We start from the raw sequence: 10,255 nt of genomic DNA on the forward strand, positions 1-10,255 counted from the left end.
GGAGGTGGGGGCGGAGGTGGGGGCGGAGCGGAGGGCGGGGCCCGGGCGGAGGCTATACTGCCTGGAGGCCGAGTCTCCACTAGCTTCCCGACCCCGGCGCCGGGCGCGGCAGAACGCAAGAAGAATGAGGACGGGAAGGAGGCCGTGGAGGAATGCGTTCTGGCGAGGGTGGGGCACTGTAAATCCATTTCCTCTTTCCTCCCCTCGGTCCCTTCCTCGGGGTCCCCTGAGTCGCCCGCCCCCTGCTGGATGCTGGCAGGGACATAAAACACCGCCAGTGTGAACAGGTGTTTTCCTGTTTATCGAGGTTGTGGAGTAAATCCGCTCCCCAGCCCGCAGCCGGGTCCCACCACTACAACCGGCGGCTCTTGCGTTCATTTTTCTCCGCCTCACCCCCAGAGGACCCCATCCTCCGAGGCTCATGGGTGATGGCCGCGTCCGGAGGGTGGGGAGCTGTGGAGGAGCATGTGGCTGGGGATGGCTCGAGGTTAAAAAGAACGGTGAGCAAACGTGGAAGAGGGAGAAAGTAAGTGAAAGAGAAGCACTGTCCTGGCTGAGCGTAGACAGCTGCGTGTGGCTCCAAAGAGGACTCGGAGACAGGGTCACCCGAGGAGCGGAGGTTCCCAATGGGAGAGCGCTTCCAGGAGGGCTTTACAGAGGTAGTAACCCTCCAGCTGTGTAACAGATGAGGACTTTTGGGGAGCGGGAAAGCATTCCAGGAAGGGGACAGTGTTAGCAGAGGAATGGACAGATGCAGCCAAGCGAGTGGTTGGCAGGCTGCGAGGAGTTCCTGAGCCTGAAGGAAAGTTAAGAGACCAGACCCGGACCTCCAGAGATGGATGTGGCCCTGAAGGCAGCCTTCAGCCTTCAGCCTTCAGCCTGGGCGGCAGATGCCAGCACCTGTTGCAGAGACTGGACTGGAGGGGGCATCAGGGAAGCTGTGGCCTCAGGTGGACAGGGAGTGGGGTCAAAGGACAGTGCTAGCTGGAAACTTGGGGAGGGAGGCAGGTTCCCTAGTACCGGGGAGTGATGGGTGAAGAGGGGTGAGCCCAAGACATGGCGGTGGACAGTGGGGCTATCCTTATCACAAGGAGCCTGGAGCAGGAGCAGGTTTAGGGAAAGACAAGACCCACCATGGCCCCAGGACAGTAAGGAGGCTGCAGATGTCCAGCTGAGGGCCTTTCTGGGGGAGTCATGCACTTCTGGAGGTGATACACCGAGTCAGAACAGGTGTGGGGAAAAGGAGGGTGGGCTGAGTGCAGAGCACAGTGGTGTTCTGGGGCACCCAAAGGGGACAGGGGAGGAGTCATCTCAAAGGCCCAATGGGGCCAGGGGTAGGGGAGGCCTTTCCTCGGGGTGGCAGAAGCCAGCCTGCAGTGACTAAGGTGTGAAAGGAGGTGAGGACAGGAAGACAGGCTTCAGAGGCCCAACCTCTTAGAGGACAGATGGGACGACAGTGTGAGGGGAGTGACTGCAGGAGGACACCTCCAGGGTAGGAGAGAGGAGCTGGCAGGTGGGGAGCATGAGGATGAGTGAGGGGAGGAGATCAGGAGCAAGGGGGGCCACTGGCCAGGACTCAGGGGAGAGGACATGCCCCAGTTTTCTCTAAGCTGGAGGAACCATCATCTCAAAATCCACCTGGATCAAGTCTGTGGTTCCCCTACAGTAACGTTCACAAGGAGAGGAGTGGCAAGGTAGGGGAGGCCTCAGAAGTGGGGTGTCCTGCCAGGGATGTGTTTGCTTCCTAGCAAATCCTCCATTCCCTGAGGGTACAAGCTTTATCTGCTCCTTCATGTCTGTATTCCTGCACTGCACAGAGAACAGGGCTGGCCTGGTGCTCAGTAGGTGCTAAGTAAGTACAAGTTGAGGGAATTGGAGTAGAGAGAAATCAGAAGCAGAGAGACTGGTTAAAGGGCTAATGTAGGGACTTCCCTGGTGGCACAGTATTTAAGAATCCGCCTGCCAATGCAGGGGACACGGGTTCAGTCCCTGGTCCAGGAAGATCCCACATGCCACAGAGCAACTAAGACCGTGCGCCACAACAACTGAGCCTGTGCTCTAGAGCCCGTGAGCCACAACTACTGAAGCCCGCACGCCTAGAGCCCGTGCTCCGCAACAAGAGAAGCCACCCCAGTGAGAAGCCCACGCACCGCAACAAAGAGTAGCCCCCACTCACCGCAACTAGAGATAACCCAGGCACAGAAATGAAGACCCAACGCAGCCAAAAATAAATAATTAATTAATTAATTAATTAATTTCTTAAAAAGAATTAAAAAAAAAGAAGAGTAGCCCCACTCACTGCAACTAGAGAAAGCCTGGGTGCAGCAACAAAGACCCAACACAGCCAAAAATAAATAAATTAATTAATTAATTAATTTTTTAAAAAGTGGAACACTGTTGTTTAAAATAAATAAATAAATTTATTTAAAAAAATAAAAGGGCTGGTATAGATAAAGGAAGATTTGAAGTCTCAACACAACGGAAACATCTTAAAGGAAAGACCAATGCATTTGCTGGCACAACAGTTTGATCACAGCCATCCTAAACAAACAAAAAACAATTGAGGAAATTGGCAGCAAGTGGCAAATGGTATATAAAAATTCCATAAAGGGAACTCCCTGGCCGTCCAGTGGTTAGGACTTGGCGCTTTCACTGCCAGGGCCAGGGTTTAGTCCCTGGTTGGGGAACTAAGATCCCACAAGCTGCGTGGCGCAGCCAAAAAATAAAAGTTTTTTTTCATACAAAACAATAAACGATATTGATTCCATTAATTAAATGGAAATGAACATGAACAGTTAACACTCAAAAGAGGACAAAAACAGGGACTTCCCTGGTGGTCCAGTGGTTAAGATTCGACACTTCCAATTCGGGGGTCACGAGCTCAGTTCCTGGTTGGGCAACTAAGATCCCACGTGCTGTGTGGCACTGCCAAAAAAATAAAAATAAAAGGAGGGACAAATACATAACTTAATACCTGAGAGAATCATGAGTATCAGTGAAAGTAAAAAAATGCAAATGACAACATATATCAATGAATGTATTTGCAACATAACCTAGAAAAGATTATTATTCAAAATGTATAAGGGATTTTTTTTAAATAAAGAACTTTTAAAAATCAATAATTAGAAAGGCAACCAGCCAGAAAAATGGTAAAGGATCTTTACTGCAAACTCACAGAAGAGGAAGTCCCAGAGGGTGTAAACAAAGGAAGTAGAGTTCATTCACATTAATACTCAGGAAATGCAAATGCTACACCACATTTTCCTACACTGTTAAAGAAAATATTATTCTGACATTTGTTAAAACCGTAAGGGGCTTCCCTGGTGGCGCAGTGGTTGAGAATCTGCCTGCTAATGCAGGGGACACGGGTTCGAGCCCTGGTCTGGGAAGATCCCACATGCCGTGGAGCAACTGGGTCCGTGAGCCATGGCCGCTGAGCCTGCGCGTCCGGAGCCTGTGCTCCACAAAACAAAAAAAAAGAAAGACTATTCGGGAAGACTATTGCAATCAGGGGTTGTCAGTAGGGGAGAGCTCAGGCTCAACTCTGGATACAGCAAAGATAGCTGGGGATGTAAAGCAAAGGAGCAGGCTGAGGGGGTCGTTGGATGTAAACTTACTAACATGAGGGACTTCCCTGGCGGTCCAGTGGTTAAGACTCCGCGCTTCCACTGCAGGGGGCACAGGTTCGATCCGTGGTCCGGGAACTAAGATCCTGCATGCTGTGTGGTGGGCCCCCCCAAAAAAATTATTAACTTGAGACATCAAGGGTGGGGGATTCTTACTACACTGGCCCAATGGGGTTATCCAGAGTTGGGGATGAGGAACTTGATCAGATTTCAGGGGTGAGGGGGATTCTCCCTGAACTGATTGGGCAGAATGGTTTGCCTAGGCTGGGCTAAGCAGGCCGAGAACGGGACAGGTGCCACAGCGGAGGTCTAGTCAAGAGCACTCAAAGGAGCTGACTAAAGTTTGCTCAAGGAGAGTCTTTGTCAACATCAACATGGCAAAATATAAAGTAGGGGGAGATGAAGCAGCAGTTGGTGAGGGTGGGAAAGTACATACATTGCTGATGGAAATGTAAGTTGGAACAGCCAATTTGGAGCTTAGTAGTGGTTTAAAAACATGCCTGCAGGGCTTCCCTGGTGGCGCAGTGGTTGAGAGTCCGCCTGCCAATGCAGGGGACATGGGTTCGTGCCCCGGTCCGGGAAGATCCCACATGCCGCGGAGCGGCTGGGCCCATGAGCCATGGCCGCTGAGCCTGCGTGTCCGGAGCCTGTGCTCCACAACGGGAGAAACCACAACAGTGAGAAGCCCGTGTACCTCAAAAAAAAAAACAAACATGCTTGCAAAATCTTTGACTCTCCTCCCTCCAAAAGGTAAAACCCAATCTTCCTTCCTCCCCTTGAATGCGGACTGGACTTAGTGACTGGTTCTAAGGGACAGAATGAGACAGAAGGAAACGTGTGTGACTATAAAAGGCATTGCACCTGTGTCTTGCTCTGTCTGCGGGCCATGAGCCACCATGTCATGAAGACACTCAAGCAGCCCTGAGGAGAGGCCTGCATGGACCTGAGACCTCTGTCAAAATCAGTACCACCTTGCCAGCTAGGAGCAAGCTGCCTTGGGAGCAGATCCTCCACCCCAGCCAGGCCGTCAGAGGACTGTGGTCCTTGGAAGGAGTCCAACATCTGCCTGGAACCTCAAGAGAGACTGAGCCAGCACCCGGCTCAACCTCTCCTGAATTCCCCACAGAAAGGGTGGAAGATAATGAATGTTTATTATTGTTGTTTTAAGCTACTTGGCTGTGGTGTAATTTCTTATGCAGCCGCACTAGATAACTGATACCTAGAACAATTGGTAGTAGCTATTAACATTTAAATAAATGTACAGTGGCTCTCTGCAAGCCAACAATGCCACTTCTGGGTATCTACATTGGAGAAATACTCCAGATGGAAGTGAGACAGCGTAGTGGAGGATACTCACTGTGGCATATCTTCAATTGTGAAAAAGCAGAACCAAAGTGGATGTGAGACAGTAGGGAAGGGGGCAGGGCACAACCTTTAAAAGAATGACACAGCCATCGAGGATATAAACTGGTTAGAACCAACTAGGTCCAAAACAGTGGAAAGTGTGTCTTCCAGTGAACCTTGAGCCTCATTATATGCTCAATATAATACATTAGCTAACTGAAACAGCCACCAGAGCCAGGACAGCTCCCAGGCTGACCATAAAAGGCCAAAAAGTGGGCAGTGGTCTAATTCCTGGAAATCCCCGCCCCTTCCCCAAAAGAATTGAAATAATCCTCCTGCTTAGCCTTTGAAATTACCCAGCCCTAAAAACTAACCACTCCCACATCCCGGAGCCACTCTCACTTTCTGAGAGGGATGCATTCTGTCTATGGAATGTATACCTCTCTAAATAAACTCGCTTTCACTTTACTGTGGCTCACTCCTGAATTCTTTCCCTCACGAAGCCAAGCACCCTCACTTGGCGGCCAGTCCCAGGGACTCGCCCGATTCCTGGGACATGACCATCCTCTCACACCCCCTTCTCCTGCAACATCTGTCCGTAAATAAACCGGGCTGCATCAGTCCTGTGGGATGACCTGCAGCAGATAATCTAGGGCTGTGATGTAGCAATGATTCTTTTTTTTTTTTTTTTTTTGGCCATGCAGCACAGCTTGTGAGATCTTAGTTCCCTGACCAGGGACCAGGGATCGAACCCTTGCCCCTGCAGTGGAAGAATGGAGCCTTAACCATTGGACCACCAGGGAAGTCTGGCGCCACCCTGCCCCGCCCCACCCCCAAGCCTTTTTTTTTTTGGAAGCTCAGGTTCTTTATGTCTTATCACAGAAAGAATTCAGTGAGAGACAAAAAGTGATAGGCAAGAAGTGGATTTATTTAGAGCGATACATACTCCACAGGCAGAGTGTGGGCCATCTCAGAAGGTGAAAGGCCCTGAAATATGGGGTGGTTAGTTTTATTTTTTAATAAATTTATTTATCTTATTTTTGGCTGTGTTGGGTCTTCGCTGCTGCACACGGGCTTTCTCTAGTTGTGGGGCTTCTCTAGCGGGGGCTACTCTTCATTGCAGTGCGCGGGCTTCTCACTGTGGTGGCTTCTCATTGTGGAGCACGCACGGGCTCTAGGTGCGCGGGCTTCAGTAGCTGTGGCATGTGGGCTCAGTAGTTGTGGCTCACAGGCTCTAGAGCACAGGCTCAGTAGTTGTGGCGCACGGGCTTAGTTGCTCCGCGACATGTGGGATCTTCCAGGACCAGGGCTTGAACCCGTGTCCCCTGCATTGGCAGGTGGATTCTCAACCATTGTGCCACCAGGGAAGCCCCTGGGTGGTTAGTTTTTATGGGCTGGGTAATTTCATAGACTAAGGAGTGGGAGGATTATACCAGCTATCTTGAAGAAGGGGTGGAGATTTCCAGGAAGTGGGCAACAGCCCACTTTGTGGCCTTTGAAGGTCCGCCTCAGAGCTGTCAAGGTGCCTCTGGGTGTGTCATTTAGATGCTAATGTATTACAATGAGAGTATAATTCGGCTCAAGGTCCACTGGAAGTCAAATCTTCCACCATCTTGGGCCTCATTGGTTCCAACCAGTTTTTGTCCTGTCCTCAATGGCTATGTCATTCTTTTTTTTTCCCCCGGACGCGCAGGCTCAGCGGCCATGGCTCACGGGCCCAGCTCCTCCACGGTATGCGGGATCCTGCTGGACCGGGGCATGAATCCGCGTCCCCTGCATTGGCAGGCAGACTCTCAACCACTGCACCACCAGGGAAGCCCCCTATGTCATTCTTTTAAAGGCTGTGCCCTGCCCCCTTCCCTCCTATTTCAGATTGGCATATGATCTTTTTTCTTCTTTTTAATTTATTTATTTTATTTGTTTATTTTTGGCTGCTTTGGGTCTTCGTTGCTGCGCGTGGGCTTTCTCTAGTTGCAGTGAGCGGGGGCTACTCTTTGTTGCGGTGCGCGGGCTTCTCCTCGGGCTCCAGGTGCCCGGGCTTCAGCAGTTGTGGCTCGTGGGCTGTAGAGCACAGGCTCAGTAGCTGTGGTGCACAGGCTTAGTTGCTCCATGGCATGCGGGATCTTCCCGGACCAGGGTTCGAACCCATGTCCCCTGCATCGACAGGTGGATTCTTAACAACTGTGCCACCAGGGAAGCCCTTGGCATATGATCTTGCAGTTAAAATTGTGTGTATTTTACACCCATTACAGTTGTCTGTATATAGATTTGCCCATGATGTAGTTCTATACTCTAAATTATAATTAAAATTCTGGTTAATAAAGAGTTGTTAATACTTGAGACAATGCTTCTGCTATGATGTAGGTTTAAATACAGGATCCAGATGGCATCCAGCTCATGACTTGTTTTATTTTTTAAACTAATGGTGGGGTAGGGGGGAAATTTACCTAAATATGAACATTGGCTGCCTCAGTGATGGGATTTATAATGTTTGGTCCTTTCTAAAGTTTCTACTGTGTGTTGCTTTTAGAAGCAATAACTGCCTCCCAACACCACACTCATAAATGATTGCAGGCTCCAGGCCAAACACAGAAGAGGGGTTACATCTAGCAGGTGCTGGGATGATAGTGAAACAGGAGGGAAGCGGGCAGGGCACAACCTTTAAAAAAAAATGACATAGCCATTGAGGACAGGACAAAAACTGGTTAGAACCGATGAGGTCTAAGATGGTGGAAGATTCACTTCCAGTGGACCTTGAGCCGCATTATACGCTCATTGTAATACATTAGCATTTAAATGACACACCCACAGGCGCCATGACAGTTCCGAGGCTGACCATAAAAAGCCAACTTCCTGGAAACCTCTGCCCCTTCTTCAAGATAGTTGGAATAATCCTCCTATTCATTAGCCTTTGAAATTACCCAGCCCATAAAAGCTAACCACTGCATATTTTGGGTCTGCCCTCACCTTTTGAGATGGACCACATTCTGCCTATGGAATGTGTATCTCTCTAAATAAATCCACTTCTCACCTATCACTTTGCCTCTTGCTGAATTCCTTCTGCACTGACACATAAGGAACCTGAGCTTTGATAAATCCTGAGACCAGGCGTGCGATATCAATTAAAAGACAGTGGGTTTGAGTCCCAATCTGAGTTTTGGCTGGGTTCAAATTCCATCTGAGGTGTGCAGTTTCAAGAGGGGCAGGTCAGCACCTTCCAGGGACTGAGCACCAAAGTGAGGAGGGGTATCAGAGGGGTCCCTATGTGAGGCTGGAAGGAGAGAGCCAGAGCCTCTGAGAGGGTGTGCAAAGCTCTCTAGGGGGAATATTCCTCCACCTGCGAAGCTTCCAGCTCGTGCTTCCTGCAGGGCCCAGGATGGTGTCCACCAAATGTGTGGCCAGTGACAGGGTCCAGCTATGGCAAGGTAGCCTCAGGAACCAGCAGAACAGAGATTTAGCCCAGCCAGGAGCCCACCCCAAGTGGTGTGGGATACAGTCACACCTCTGGCCAGCTTCAGCTTACTCCATCATTTCCTCCCCAGGGTCTAAACCATGCAGGTCCATTTCAGGATCGACCTTCCTGTGGCCTCCCTCTTCCCCCAAAGCCAAGAGGTCTGTAGCTGTCTCTACCTCTCTTTCCCTAGGGATGGTGATCCCTAGTCCCCATCCAAACTCTAACCAAGGTATCACCACCTCTGGGCCCCAGAGGAAGGGATGAGTAGAAATAGAAGGCTGGAGCAAACACCAAAGGGGGTAGCACTTAAGTTTATCCCGATGACAAATTCTTGACAACATCCTGGACCTGTTTGTCTCAGGGCCCAACAGTAAGGACAGGAAAGAATCACTGGATTGGAGACATACAATATCCGTAGCCAATATTTAATTCATGAATCACTCAGTTTATTGCACACAATTAGCACACGACACGGGTTAGCTGAATTAGGGAAAAGAGGGTCACAAACCACTCTGAGGAGAAGTCAGGAAGGAGGTGTCTCTGCACAAGCAGGGTCTCCAGTCCAGCAATGGGTCTCTGGATAAGCAGAGTGGGAAGTAGCTCTCTGGCAGCCTCCATCTGGAACACTCTGAGTTACTCAGCTTGGTGGTCTCTTTTTAAGGAGCAACGGTTATGCCCAGGGGAGGGGATCTCACCTTTATCAGTTGCTCCTTCTGTTTCAGTGACATACATTGCCCAACAGCTGTCTTATCTAAAGTAACACTCTCAGTTTATCACAGACACTCCCAGTTCTTTAGTGATGTTTCAAAACAACTAATATGGAAATTCACATTGGCCACTGTGACTCCATTTTGAACTACTAAACTTAGCTTAACGTACCTTAAATCCTATAGGTTTCATACATGATGAGTAGGAATCATAACATAAAAGAAATCATATCCTAACAGGGCCTCTGTCTGTCAGTCTGTCTGTGAATCTATGTGCCATGCTCTCTCCACCTTCCTAGAACCAGAGTGCAGGGACTTCCCTGGTGGTGCAGTGGATAAGACTCCGTGCTCCCAATGCAGGGGACCTGGGTTCGATCCCTGGTCAGGGAACTAGGTCCCACATGCATGCTACAACTAGGAGTTCGCATGAGCTGCAACAAAGGAGCCTGCCTGCCACAACTAAGACCCCGCGCAACCAAAAAAAAAAAAAAAAAAAAAAAAAAAAAGAAAGAAAGAAAGAAAGAAAAAGAACCAGCATGCAGAATAGGGAGAGATGTCCTGGGGTCCCCATTAACAAGCTCACTGGAGTTGGATGTGATGTCTATCCTCTTCTTCCAAAAGCCCCAAGGGTCTTAGGATTTGACAGTGAGGACTGGCTTTGCCAATGGAGTTATAAGACCAAAGTTTTCCATAAATTGGTAAATGGAATCTGCAGGGCTGAGGATTTAAATAACAAAATGCATCTGAAGTCCAAATACAATATAGGACACACCGCAGTTACACCTTTCCAGTGATTCACAGAGAAACATTTATAGGTCAACTTAAAAATGTTCATGACAGTGGAAGAATGTTCATGACAGTGGTGATGGTTGCACAGCCTTATGAATATGTGAATATAGCAGAAAACACTGAATTGTACATTTTAAAAGGGTGAATTATATGGTATGTGCATTAGATCTCAGTTTTTTTAAATGTGCAAGAGGTATAGAGACAAGGTGATGAACCATTCTGGTCAGCCTGGGGGTCGTCAAGACACGGACTTTCGGAGCTAAACCCAGGAGAGTCCTGGGCAAACCAGGACAAGTTGATTACCCTAGGGGAAGATTTTTTTTTTTTTTTTTTTT

The sequence above is a fragment of the Neophocaena asiaeorientalis genome, unplaced genomic scaffold, assembly GCF_003031525.2.
Source record: "Neophocaena asiaeorientalis asiaeorientalis breed wild unplaced genomic scaffold, Neophocaena_asiaeorientalis_V1.1 scaffold110, whole genome shotgun sequence".
NCBI classification, from domain to species: Eukaryota; Metazoa; Chordata; class Mammalia; order Artiodactyla; family Phocoenidae; genus Neophocaena; species Neophocaena asiaeorientalis.